Genomic DNA, 14747 nt, shown 5'->3' on the forward strand with positions numbered 1-14747 from the left:
AGCTAAATGAATAAAAATTTTTAAAAAGCTTCAACAATACACTGCAGGAGAGCAGCTGTACAATCTAGAGACACTGAAACTAACACAATGGAAAGGGGGAATTCTTCTGAAATGGCAATTGAAAGATGACCACAGTGGCTATGCTGGCATTAGATAATATAGACTCTCAGTTGAAATCTGTCAGAAGAGACAGAGGAGCTCATTCTGTAATGATGAAGAGATCAATTCATCTAGAGGATACTGCTATTATCAGTATATATGCACCCAACATCAGCTCACCAAAATGTATAAAGCAAATATTAACAGAACTACAGGGAGAAATGGATAGCAATACAATAAGAGTAGGGGACTTCAATACCTCACTCTCACCAAAGGATGGATCATCCAGACAGGAAATCAATAAGGACACAGCAGAGCAGACTGAACTAAGGGTTAGCAGCAGGCTCTGGGCCCCACAGCAGCCACACGTGTTGTCCTCAAGCACACAGATAAAGTCTCCAGAAAAGATCTCTGCTGTGCACAGACAAACCCTAACTTAAGAAGACTGAAATCATCTGTAGTATTCCTTTCAAGCACAATGTTGTGGAACTAGAGGTCAATATCAGGAGGGAAAACAAAACCAAAGAAAACACAGTGTTTGGAGGTTGACAACACACACCAGCAACACATGGGGGCCCGTGGAAGTCGTAAGGGGATAAAAAGTACCATGGGATTTGGCTAGTGCAGGGTTATCAGGGAACTTTATTGAGAGATGGCCTAGATAAAGAAAATAGATGTCTCCAATAAACCACTCTACATCAATGGACTAGAAAAAGAAAAGGCAGTTAAACCTAAATTCAGCAGAATGAAAAGGTAAGATCTGGGCCAAAATTAACAGCATTCAGGGAGACAATAGAAAAAGTCCAAGAAACCAAGAATTGGTTTTTTTGAAAAGAAGAGAAAAGTTGACACACCAACTAAGCAGGAAAAATAAAAGATCCAAATAAATAAAGGTAAAAGTGAAAAAAATAAATAGTACCCTAAGGGCCAGATGGAGGTCACTATGAGAGGGTACACATCATTGAGTTGGACAGCCTAGAAGAAATGCATATACATTAGAAAAACACAATCCAGCAATATGGAATAATGAATAAATTAGAATCTGGTCAAAATGAGAGGAGCCCGAAGGAGTTATTTAAAGCCTCCTGGCAAAGATAACCCCACAACGAGGTGATTTCGAGGAGTGATTTTATCCAGCAACCAAACAAGATGAAACCCCAATCACTTTCCATTTCTTCTCACAAATTAGTCCTTCCAGCCTCCTGGTGAAATATGAGCATGAAAGATCTACAGTGGGCTGTGAGAATATTCAACAGCAAAGGTGATCTTGGTTCAGTCCTCAGGACCTATATGGTAGAAGGAGAGGATGATTCTCTCTGGGTGTCCTCTGACCTTATCCTAGATCTGAAAGACTGTATCTACCCTGTTAATAACATCTCTCCAGAAGATGGGGCAAATCATTCCCTTGGAGTGTGGGTTAGATTTAGTGACTGACTCCCCAGTAGTCTTATTGAAATTGGAAACATCCAGCTTAGAGCAGAGAGGGTCCTGGCCACCCAGCATCCACTTGGCCAAGCCCTGCACATGTACTACCTAGGATGGACATGCTGATGGGTTCCAGGCACACAATGCAGAGCACAACTTCTCCTCAGGGCTGTCTGTTCCCCAGTGCCCACTTTCTCCATGTCATGATAGAAAAACCACCCATCAGATTCACACTAGGAGATGTGAGGCAACATACAGGACACATCTCTCACAGGCCAGAGGTTGTCAGTGAGATGGGATGAGCAAGGCAGCCTAGGATCCCAAACTAGAATCTGAAACTGAAAACTGGGCACTTGGTGAAAATCTGTTACAGTTCAAATACACTCTGTGGTCTAATTAATGGCTTCATGGGAATATTATTTATTTACTCTTGACAAATATGACATCTTTATGCAACATGTTAACTATGGGACAGTTTGAACTAAGAATATACAGTCATCCATTTTATTATGAGAATTTTTTACATGTATATCATTGCACTATTGTCATGTTTTCTCCCTTTCCTGAGCTCCGCCTTTTTCTCCTCACCCTCTCCCAGATCATCTTCCGTATGGGCCAATAACAGCTGTACATGTATTATATATATGGTTCTATATATCGGACTTTCTTCCACATTACTCTCCCTTAAACCCCACTCCATTCACTACCCTTCTACCTTCTAATTTCATTAAAACATGTTACATATAGTATAATGGCAATATATTTCTTTAACATGTATTAGGAAAAACACTGATATTTGTATTTCAGATTATGGCTTATTTTGTTCAACACAATGATTTTTCAGTTGCATCTACCTTCCTACAATGTCATGACTCTTTCTTTATGGTTGAATAAGATTCCATCTTTTACATGTACACACATTTTCTTCATCTAGTCATCTATTGATGGACATAAGATCTTACTCAATTTCTTAGTCATTGTGGCCAAATCCTTCGATAAACATGAACATGCAGGTGTCCCTGGGGCACAACCCCATGTGTTCACCCAGGAATCATGTAGATGAGGCAAATATTATTCTATTTTTAGCCTTTCAAGGAACCTCCATAGTGATTTCCACAGTGGCTGTACCAGTTTATAGTCCCAACAGCAGTGCGTTAAGTGTCCCCTTTACCCACATCCTTGCAAACAAGCATTGATTGCTTGTTTTCTTGGTGATAGACATTCTTACCGAGGTGAGTTGGGAACAATACATAGTTTAGCTTACAGCATCACTTCTTGAGGATACTTTCTGTGCATATTTAATACAAACTGCATCATATTATAACCTCTGTGTGTGCACTAAAAATGGTTCCTGTTGAAGAAATCAACTTGTCCATCCTGACATACCATAACCATCATATTCCTGTGTCCATAGCAGCAAAAATCTACTAATTTAACACAAATGGTGACTATCACACTCAGATGTTAGCAGAAGTGCTCATGTCTCACGCTGGAGCTTTCAGTCTTGTCATCCTACATATTTTATGTTGTCTTACCTTTCCCCTCCAGATTACCCACTTTCTGTCTGTCTGTTAGCCATTTGTTGTGATCCTCCCATTCTGAAATTGCTCCATTATAAATCTTATTTTAAACACCCTAAGACATATTCTTACTTGTCTATACTAGTTAAAACAAGTAGTAAACCAACTTTAAAGTTTTAAGAATAAATTATGAGACACCCAGTCCGATTTAAACCAGTTCTAGTTTTGGTACTAATTTAGTATGCTTAAGCGGTGTTAAAAAAGGAAAAATGTCACATGCAGCTGAAGACACAGACTGGAACAACTGTAGTTTGGTTTAGAGATTAACGCAAGACAAAAACAACAGCTCTTGAGGGCCTTTAGACACACCTCCTTGAATGGCTTTTTAAAATCCAGCTGGAAGCAAAGTGTCTTGGATATGCTAATGACGTGTCCAGTAGGCTTCCGGTTTCCTCTTCTTGATGTCAGGACAGGCACCCAACTCTGAAAAATCAAGCACAAGCTCAACAATGTGCAGTGTCCCAACTGCTGCTAACCACAGTCACACTGGAAGACAATTCAGCCATTGAGCACAGAACCTGCTCAGGTTTCCCTGTGTCTGCTGTTTAAGACAGGATGCTTCTTGCTAAATAGGAGATCATGCCTGTGGCTAGTGCTCACCCACGCAGCCTTCTCAGTCTCATAGATGGCATCCCTACTGATGGGGAAGCCAAGAAACAGCCCACACAACCTCTGATTTCAAACCAAAACTCCCAGCCATTGTTATGTTAGTGACCTAAGTCAAGTCTGTTTCAGTGCACAAGGAAACTTTACTGAGGTTGATGTGGGTTTAGTGTTTTATTAAAACCCTTCAGTCCAGTTTAATTGACCATTAGTCTGAATATGAATTCATCACCATAACAATGTACTGTGGTTGCAGAGTGTCGTTTGTTTTTCCCTAAATGAAATTTGTTAAAAGGCAATTATGTGAGAAATACCCATTTGATCATGGGCCATGACTGCTATAAACTGACCATGATCAAATAATTACTTACAAAATAATTACATTAAGTGGTGAATAGTGGTGGATAAAACCTGTGATTGCATTGTTTTAGAAACATAAATTCATCACATTTTCAAAGTAGAACCTGATATTCAGAGACTTGGAAGCCTTGTTGAAATGTAAGCAAAGAAATTATAATATTCAGCAAATAGTGTAATTGTGCAAATTAAATGTCTCTTTTGGCTTTAAAATTCCCAATTACTTACTGAACTTGGAAATATATTTTCAGGGTTTTACAGGAATTAATGGATTTGGAGTCACCACACGGAATCACAATAAAGTTAAATGACCTATTTAAGTCCCAGATAAAACTCACGTCTCTAGAACAGATGATTCTCAAAGCCCTTAGGCACGTTAAAGAGAGGAAGGAAATAACTGATTCACACATATACGGGTTGGCAAAAAGTAATGGCTCTGACAGTCTTTCACATCAAGTTTTCAGAGTTTCTTTAGTCTTGGAGGTAAACCGAATACTCTGCTGATTGTCGGGAAAAGTTCTCAAAACTAAGATTGTCTCCTGTACTCCTAATTAAATTTTAATGGCCCATTTCTTTGTAATAATATATATCCATCTTTGCAGACAATAAAGTCCTCCCTCTCTAGAGGCAGTCATGCACTGGATGAAGTGTCCCCTCAGCTATGCAGGCCTTCCTCTTGGCAGGTGCAAAACGATCCACAAAGATGGACAAGGATTTCCAAGGAATAGCACAGACCTTGGCCACTTGGTTAAGTTCTCAGAATCATGCATGCTTCAGAAATACTGTGATCCTTGTCTATAACTTCAACAAACTTCATGCTTTTGATCTACTTTCTGATTGTTCAATAGTTCAAATCCAAGGCTGTCTTCAATCAGCCCTGATGGTTTCACTTATACTATTCTGGTCAGCAGCATATTGATTTGTGTGAGTTTTCTTGGGGAGATGTGAAGACATATCTCTTCATTCCAGACAGAGTCAGTGGCAGCCAAAGAACTGCTTCACTTCTGTCTAGCTTGGTTAGCAAACATGTTTATTGGGGTTACTCACAGGAGTGTGGATAATAGGTTGCATTATAGCAGTTTGGGTGACTCAGAGCAAAGACATCTTCACCACAACATGGAAAGCTGTATTCCTGGATCTTTGCTTCCTGCCCAACTCTCATGAATCTCCATTGTTCCCATACCTGTTCACACTTAAATAACCTTTAGGATATGGTGACTCATCATCTCCTGAACTTCCCAGGCATTGTATGTTTCCTTGGATTTCTGAGTCTTCTGGGCCTGCCTCCACCTTCCCAGAAAGACCACTCACTTCACAGGACATGACTACACAGCAACATCCTGTGTGCCCACTGAGACTCAGCAGGGAAGCATTATATTAGTACTAGGAAAGGGGCTTGATATGAGTTTCACATGATTTAGTTCAATGGTTGAACCAGTGTCTTGGTGGTTTCCTCTTCATCTGGTCAAAGTCAGCAATCCTGGCTGTTGATACTACAGCAGCCTGGTAACCAGCCACACTGTAGTATGGCAGCAGCTTTGCAAGGTTTCATGGGGAGAAGCAGATTGTTAGAACAAATGCCTGATGATGCCCAGATGAGTACCCTGGGGGGAAAAGGGGGGGAAATTAGCACCAAGGACAAAAATGACAAAATGTATATTACGATAACTCTTCCTGCCAGCCTGGTCCCACTGCCATGTCAGCCCCAAATGAACACTCAGAGACTTATATTAATTATGGAACTGTTGGCCAATGACTAGGGCTTCTTTTTGGCCAGCTCTGTATTAATTCTTAACCCATTTCTATTAATGTAAGTATTTCCACATGGTCTTATCTTTCCAGAAAATGATCTGGAGACCTGTTACTCCTCTGACATCCTACATGGTGACTGACTGACTGCCTTTACCTCCCAGAATTCTCCTCATCTCCTAGGTGCACCTATCTTGCTGCCCTATTGGCCACAGTGTTTTTGTCATTAACCAATAAGATAAACATATTTACAGAATGACATCTCCCATCAAAGGTAGGTTTGGAAAAAAATGGAGTAAAGAGAGGCAGCTGCTGCTGAACCATACACATTTTTGTTGTTACATTTGTCAATGGACCAAAGCCTGAATTTACCATAAAAACGAGTGAATGTTTGACCTGGGGCTAAAACAAAATCACTGGTATAAAGAATTAATCCAACCAAGAATTTTCCATCAAGAAGTTCTTACCTACTAAGACCTTTAATGTTGACTGGACAGACAAGTGTGAAGATAGAAGCCTCTCGGGTCTCTCACTTTTCCATGTCTCTACCTGATTTTCTTCCAAACCTCAAGCAGTAATGGTAGTCAGTCTGCACAGCCTTCTGGGCCTACCTGTCATGTCAGAGCCAGGCTGTTTGTTTGTCATGCTGTGATCTATACTGTACTATTAACTTAATTATCCTAAAAGATCTTAAAAGCCTGGGGCTAGTGAATGCCAATTAGGAATGGAGTTAACGGGGAACAAATACACATTTAATGCTTATAATTCATTACTGTAGATGGAAAGGCCTCACTATGACACAATATACTATCAATCATTCTAATACCTGAAGTCCCATTAAGCAAATCCATTTATATTTTCCTCAGAGAAAGTGCAAGTGAACTGTTCATAGGAATTCCAAGATACCAACATTTTCCTTTCTTGTAAGTTGGCGACACACAAAGCACTTTTGTATGCCATGGTCAATGCCATGGTCAAGGCTACACAGAAACAAAATGGTGGGGTGCAGCCAGTTTTGAGGCTCATATTTCTCGGGGGGAAAAAAGCAGCACTCAGACCAATGTTGAATCCTACGAGTGGTTTTGTTTTGTCTTCAAATAAAATCTAATTATACCCAATTGTTGAACAATTAGCTGCTCCATTAAAATGCTTTTGAATTTCCATGAATGTAATTCATGTCTGCAATAATGGTACAGTCTCAGCAATTGTGTGTGACTAAAGAAAAACTTTCCTAACAATTATTCTCTTCCATCTGTTTATGGAAAAATCACACATAGAAATGTGAGTTCTGGGCTGACTATGGTTAACGGCATGATCATGCTTTACAGAAAAGGTGGTACATCACATTGATAGTGGAAAACCTGACACAATATTCTTTGGGCTGACTTGGTGCACAACAGAGAAGAGTTTTGGCAATATTTTTGTGTGGAAGTATAAACAAATATATTTGACACCCTTTCAATGAGTCCTGTCTTTTCAACCCTCTCCAATAAGTCAACTAAGTTTTGATTTCTCAGTCATGTTGTTTTGATCATCTGATTACTTTCATCCCAACATCACTGACTTTTCTTTCAGTGCATCTCACCTGTGATACCGTGATTTACACAGTTGTAGATGGACATTGCACATGTGACCTTTCCCAGGACCTACCTTCCTAAAACTTCCCAAGAGTTCAGTGGTAGCCTGATTCTGTCTAATTCAAGCTGAACTTCTTTCTGTTTACAAACAGGGGTGTTGGATGGAGGCTGAATAGAGCTGATGTGGACTCTTGAAGTTCCTCTGTGGTTATAGAGGCAGCTGGCTGCCTCTGTTACCATATATTCTAGGTTATCCTGGGAAGAAGAAAACAGTGTAGAGTCTCACTGTCTACAGTTAGAACCCTACCTTCATCCTACATTGGTGCTAAGAATTCCTGTTGGGATGGGGTGTGTTGCAAGAACAGCATAGCCACACATGTGCTTAGCTGGAGAGGAGCTCAATAAATTGCAGCAACCTTTAGATCAAACACATGTGACTCTCCCTGCATAATTTGGGGACTCAAAAGACAGTTCCACCCAGTTGTTCAGACACCTGGATAGCAGGCTCTACTTTAGAGGTAACATTCAACTTGGTTTTCTCATATCTAATAAAAAATCAGTTGAAGTGCACCAAGAACCCATGTCATCTTTCCCAATTAAATACCTTCTATATTGGCATATTAATTTCCTCTCTTAATCTAAAACACTAAGTTGTTGTCATAACAACAACAACAACAACAACAACAATCTCCCTATTGGAAAACTGCTCAGTGCATGAACCAAACCTTCATCATTTAAGTCAAGATCCATTATTTGAAGGTAGCACAGTGTTATCTTCCTTAGGCTGTCAGACATTCTTGGAAGCCAAAGTTTTTCCAAAGCAAATCATGAATGCTTCATTGCTCTTCAGTCTGTGTTATTGCTATAGATGCTTAAAGGTGTAGCTTCCAGAGCATTCCACTTTACATGTCCATTCTAAGACATGAGCCCACTTCAGCTGTAGAACTCATATTCATAAAATGCCTAAAATTGACAGTTCAGTGGAGAGATGTGAGATGTGGGACATTCATCACCATAATGGAACTGGTTGTATTTTCAGCACATATGTAGAGCTTAATGGAGAAACATACTCATTCTTGAGAAGGAGAAAGCAGGGACTGCGATTGAGAAGTAAAGACAAGGACACAAGACATACCAGGCAGGGACACTTCAAGGCCAGCAGGTCTACATTGAGAAGTGAGATATTTGATGTTGTATGTCTCTGAGAAATGATTCAGTAGCTTAAAAATATCACTTATAGAGATTACCTCAGACACAGAAAGAAATTCTAAAATGTGGTCATGGCATTGGTACTACCAAGACAAGCAACTGGGAAAAGCCAACTTTACAAAATATAGCAAATTTCAAAATGCTTCATTTGAATTTATGATTGATTTATCTTATAGTGCTGTGTTATTTTAAAGCAGTTATCAGATTATAGACTATTACTCTATGACCTAAATCTGGAAATCACATTGTATATGAGGTTGGAGGTCACTATTTGGCTAGTTTCCTATTCATTACAAAAGGTGGGAATTTCAATGACAGAAGAAAGAAGCAGAAAGTAAAAACCGTGTGCCAATGCTAACATGGGTGTGTGTAGCCATGTGTTGAGCTATGGGGACCATCATCCGCACCTGCACATGTTTAAGTACCCACTTCCCATAGTTAAGCTGACATGAAGGTATCCATGGTGCTTAGCACCAGGATTCTGTGGCCAGAGATCAGATTCTTACCTGCAGCCCAAGGCTATAGTCTTTGAGTCAATGGCAGATGGCTTATTAGTGGCTGGTAGGGTAGTGACATCATAAAGGGCTTGTAAGGTCCACACACAAAGCTGCCTTGAAGTTTGGGATGTGATGGACCCATGTCATAGGTGGGACACTGTCTTGTGTCTAACCCTCCTATGAATATATAAACACCTTGGAATAAAAAGACTAACCTCAATTTATTTTAAACATGCACATGTTCTTACACACACACCCCCCACACACACTCAAACACACCAACACAATCACTTACACACATACAAATATACACAAACACACACTCACTCTCTCACACACATACTCAAACATAGAGTCAGTCACATACACAAACACACACAATCAGACGAGCATACACACTCTCTCTCTCTCCTCTCTCTCTCTCTCTTTCTTTTTCTTTCCTCCTTCCTCCTCTCTCACTCTCTCTCTCTCTCTCTCTCTCTCTCTCTCTCTCTCTCTCACATACACACACACACACATACACAGGGTCACATTCATGCTGTGTCTATTTGATTTTTTAAATGAATCTGCCCATGGGTGTACACATGACTGCATCTGGGGGGCCCCTGTTTCTATGTCCTTGAGTTAGATATATTCTGAGTGTGTAGACTGAATATAAACCTAAGTTAGTGTATATTAGAGAAACACTGCTGGACAGTAAAATACAAGGTGATTCCTGCACCATAAATAACCAACAGGAGCATTGGCTGAGGATTGATGAACAATGAGCGTGAGAGTTGACTGTCCCCAGTGACTATTCCCCTAGTGGTGCCTGCACCAAGGACTCCATGACCATACAGCCCACTTTTTCTTACCTACAGTGGATGCTTAAAGCAATTGTTTCCTTTGTTTTCTTAAACAGTGGCTCTCCTTCCAGTGGAAGTACATAGGATGGCTTTGAATGTGAATGGGCTGAACTTTGGTAGATCAGAATTAACTCTCCCAGACAGCACTCCATAAGACACTGCCTTCCAGCACTGCATATTTTCTGTGTTAAGTAACTGAATTTTTTAATAAAATTTTTTACACTATTGCATGTAAATGTATATGTGATATGTGTGCCTTTGTGAATGCATGTTTGTGTAGAGGGAGTATGCATGCTTGTGCACATACCATGTGCACAGGAGCTAAGGTCAAGGTGGAAATCAAGGTTCCTTCTTGATCATGTTTTGGTCCTTTGAGCCATGCTGTCTCAATCAAATCCATTCCTTACCAACTAGCTACTAGAGCTTGCCAGCTTTATTTGGGATCCATTTTCCTTTCCTGTTCAGAAACTACAGGAAGGTTGAAACACCTATCCGGCTTTTACATGAGTCTGGGAATCCAAACCTTGGTCTTCATGTTTTTGCAGCAAGCCCTTTATTCACTGAGCACTCAGTCCACAGCCCTCAGTCACCTACTAAATAGATCTTCTCTTTATCTGGATCACTGCTGTCTTGCAAGGTCTTCCTGATGAACATGTCCTTAGTTTCACTGACATCCTTAAAGGGAAGTGAAGCAACTGAGGATAGAGAAGGCCGTAGGAGCAACTGGTATTGACTCTACTCATTTATCTTGGATTTTCATTAACTCCCCCATTCATAACAAATGACACCAAGAAAGTGGCTGACAAAGTACATAATTTAATCTACTTGGACTATCCAGGGAAGTATAAAAATTATGAATAGAGATTTGCAATGGCATTCTTTCAATTTATTTTGTTTTTATTTGTATATATGTAGGTGTGTGTGCACGCACTCCCGTGCCCTGTATATATGATGATGCCCAAAGGATGCCAGATGCCCTGGTTATGACCCATGTGACATGGGTGCTGGGAACTGAACTCAGGTCCTCTGGAAGGGCAGCTGGTATTTTTAACCTCTGTGTTGTCTCACCCTGTAATGATTTATTTTAAACCAGAAGTTTGCCTCCTTGACATTACCTGAGTTTCTGTGTACAAATTAGATTTCTGTTCCTACCATTCTCCTATTACAAAAAGCAGTAAGCCAAGAGTGCTGTTGAAGTTTGCTACATTCTTAGTCTTGAGAGGGTTAGACTTTTCAATCTGAGGACTTTCTGCTTGAAATATTAAGTCGTCATCAAGTTTGATGTGTTGGTCCATTTCACTCCCCATCTCATCAGCTCATGACATCTTACGTCTGCAGGTCCTGCTGCTTGGCTGGAGTTCTTGAGGACTGATCATATGAGAAGAAAGGCACACACAGGTCCAGCTTCCCAGGAGACTGTCCAAGACACGCTATGAAGCCAGGAGTGAAGTTCCCATGTGAAGGTGCTGTACAAAACAGTGAGAAAAGTTGGTGCCAGCAATCTCAGATGCTCTCCATCTCTCTCTCTCCCGGGATTCTCCTCCTCACCAAGCAATGATAAGGTGTTTAAGTCTCCTTGGCCCCTGTCTCTGGGTGCCTGCCTCTCCATTGTAACTCTTCTACCAGAGAATTGACTCCTAAGGTTTGAATACATTCCAGGGGACCCAGTTGTACATACACCAATATAGGATATGCTTATTCAATTATGCAAATGTAAACAAAATAATTATCATGTGTTCGAAGTCCCCAAACAAACCTTAGAAATACACGAATTTATGTTTTGTCTAAGTTCTTGTTTGATTTTGATAGAATCACTAGTCTTTATGTTCACACTTCATTGCTTAGGGTAAGAAAAATGGAAAATATCCTTCCTTGGGTGATTGAATTATAATTTCCATATTAACATACCTATTTACTTTTTTGTGTTTTTTTAAATCTACATTTATTGTTTTTCTTGTTTTTTGTTTGTTTTGATTTGTTTTTTGAGACAGGGTTTCTCTGTAGCTTTGGAGCCTGTCTGTGTCCTGGAACTCACTCTATAGAGCAGGCTCGCCTCTAATTTACAGAGATCTGCTTTCCTCTGCCTTCCAAGTGCTGGGACTAAAAGTGTGCACCACTATTGCTTGGCTGATTTTTTTCTTAATTCCTTTATTTATGAAATTATTACATGACATCTCCCTTTCCCTCTCCACCCTCCAGACTCTATACTATACTATTCATTGCTCTCTTTCAAACTCATGCTGTCTTTTATCATTAATTGGTGTTTCATATACATATGCATATTAAATGCACACATACTACTAAATACAAAAATACAGCTTTCTCAGTCAGGCCTGACCATCTGGTATTGGATAATCAATTGTTTGTTCTTCTGAAGAGAAGACTGCTTATGGTGTTTTAAGAGTTCCTTGGTTGCCTGTAGTTCTCGTGTAGGGCTGAAGTGGCCTGTGGACTTTTCCCATATCCATTTTAGAATGTCTGTTGCTGTCCTTGTTCAGCTCATATTCAGGCTGTTATGCTGGTGAAACTTTATAAATGTGTCTTCTGAATTACTAGGAGACAGAAAACTTCCTGAACCTCTGCTACCATCTTTCTATCCCTCTTCTGCAATGATCTCTGAGAATGGCACTGTAGGTGCATCCACTGGCACTGGGTTCCACGACTCTGCATTTTGGTTGGTTGTGGTTTTCTGTAACTGACTCTGTCTGTTGAAAAAAGAAGTTCCCTTGATGAGGGGTGAGGACTACACTTGTCTGTGGGTGTAAGGAAAGATATTTAGAAGGTAGTTAGGGATTGCGCTGGTTTAGTAAAATGTCATGACTGTAGGTTTTCATTCAAATATCCATGACTCCACTAGCCCTGGGTTATTGACTAGTATTTCAGTACCAGGCATAATTTCTCTTTTACTGAGTTGATTACCGTGGAGGTATCCACGTGACACCATTGCACCCTAAGGACCATGGTGCCATGCTAGTGGTTGCAGTGGCTCATAGGCATCATAGCTGCTTAGGACTCTTTGTTGCTTCTTTTCTTTTGAAGTTTATGTGGTGCCTTTTGGTACCATGGGAGCTAGTTCTCAGAGAGGAAGTGTTCGGGCCATTTCCAGCTCAGAGGCCTCAAGGCCCTGCATGTGAAGTGCCTTATGTTTTTATCAGTGGGAACTTAGCTTCCATCTCTGCAGGGAAGCCACAGACAGTAGCAATAATGTTTAATGTTTTGGCAGTGTCTTGGACAACCCAGACCAACAACTCAAAAGAGGGCTTCTGATGCCTGGTTTTGAGGCTTTCTTGATGGCTCTTGGAAGGGGTATTGTCAGCTGACATGAGAAAATTTAATTTAAAAAGTTATAAAATGTATAAGTAGACTTATGTGTAGTATAGAGTGTTTTAAGTAGTTAGCTAATAGTATAATTCCTTATACCCTTTTCCAACATCCTGACTTTCATTTCAACTTCCTCTCTCCTTTTGTATTTATCTCCCTTCACCCTCTCCCTGTTTTTTTTATTTTTTATTTTTATTTACCCCACTATATCCTGTGTATCCAGCTATTCCAGTCTCCATTGCTTCCTCGTCTCCTACCTCAAGAATGATTTCTTTTACTTTCCTGGGTTTTTTTCTTTTTCTTTCTTTTTTTTTGCAATTACTAAATATTTATATCTGCAGATCTAGAGCCAGGAGCCTCATCTGAGAAAAAACACACACACTTATCTTTCTGTGTCTGGGTTATCTCACTCCATATGATCTTGTCCAGTTGCACTTATTTACTTCAAAAGTATGTGAGTCATCTTTGTTTACTGGTGAGTAGTATTCCATTGTATATATGCACAAAATTTTCATCATCTAGCCACCGATTGAAGGACATTTATCTGGTTTTCGTTTCTCAGCTACTGTGAACAGGGCAGCAATGAACATGGATGGTTAGGTCTCAGTGGGGTAGGTTGTCAAGTCCTTTGGGGATACAATGGCGAATGGGCTAGGCAATGCAGGAAGATTTTATTTATTTATTTATTTATTTATTTATTTATTTATTTGCTTTTGCCTATTCATATTATTGGAGTGGTAGACCAGATTGTAATGGTAGTGAATAAGGCTTCCCTTATTCACACCCTCTCCAGTATTTGCTGTCAGTTTTTGCTTTGTTATTTTTTTTAACAAATCTTTGTTGTTTCAAATGAGATAAGATAAAATCTCAATGTAATTTTGATTTGTACTTTTTTTAATTGCTAGGGATGATGAACACATATTTTTAGATACTTCTCAGCCATTTCTCTTTCTTCTTTTAAGAAGGTCCCAGGAACATTTTGGATGGGTTGTTTTGCTTGCTTGTATGTTTGACTCTGTTTTTGAGTTCTTTATATATTCTTGATATTAGTCCTCTGTCAGAAAGAAGGCTGGCAAAGACTTTCCACAAATCTGTTGCTTCCTCTTCACCTAACTGAGTGATGACTGTGCAGAAGCTTTTTAGTTTATGAATTCTCTCTTGTCAGTCGCTGGCCTCAATTCGTGGGTAAATGGAATTTCTGTTCAGAACCCATTTCCTACACCCATACCCGGTGGGGAACTTCCTGTGTGTTCTTCTGGGAGTTTACGTGTTTCAGGTTCCATATTTAGGTCTTTTATCCATTTGGTGCTTGCTTTTGTGCAAGATGATAGATGCAGGTCTAATTGTACTTTTTTTGCATCCATATTGGTTCTTAATGTCCTGGGTGCACAGGAGTGAACTCTTTCTGGGTGTGTTTGCCTGTATTCCTGTCCTTTCATTCTCCCAGAGATATTTGGATACTTTTAGGTACTCCTTCTATCTCTT

The sequence above is a fragment of the Cricetulus griseus genome, chromosome 2, assembly GCF_003668045.3.
Source record: "Cricetulus griseus strain 17A/GY chromosome 2, alternate assembly CriGri-PICRH-1.0, whole genome shotgun sequence".
In the NCBI taxonomy this organism is placed as follows: Eukaryota; Metazoa; Chordata; class Mammalia; order Rodentia; family Cricetidae; genus Cricetulus; species Cricetulus griseus.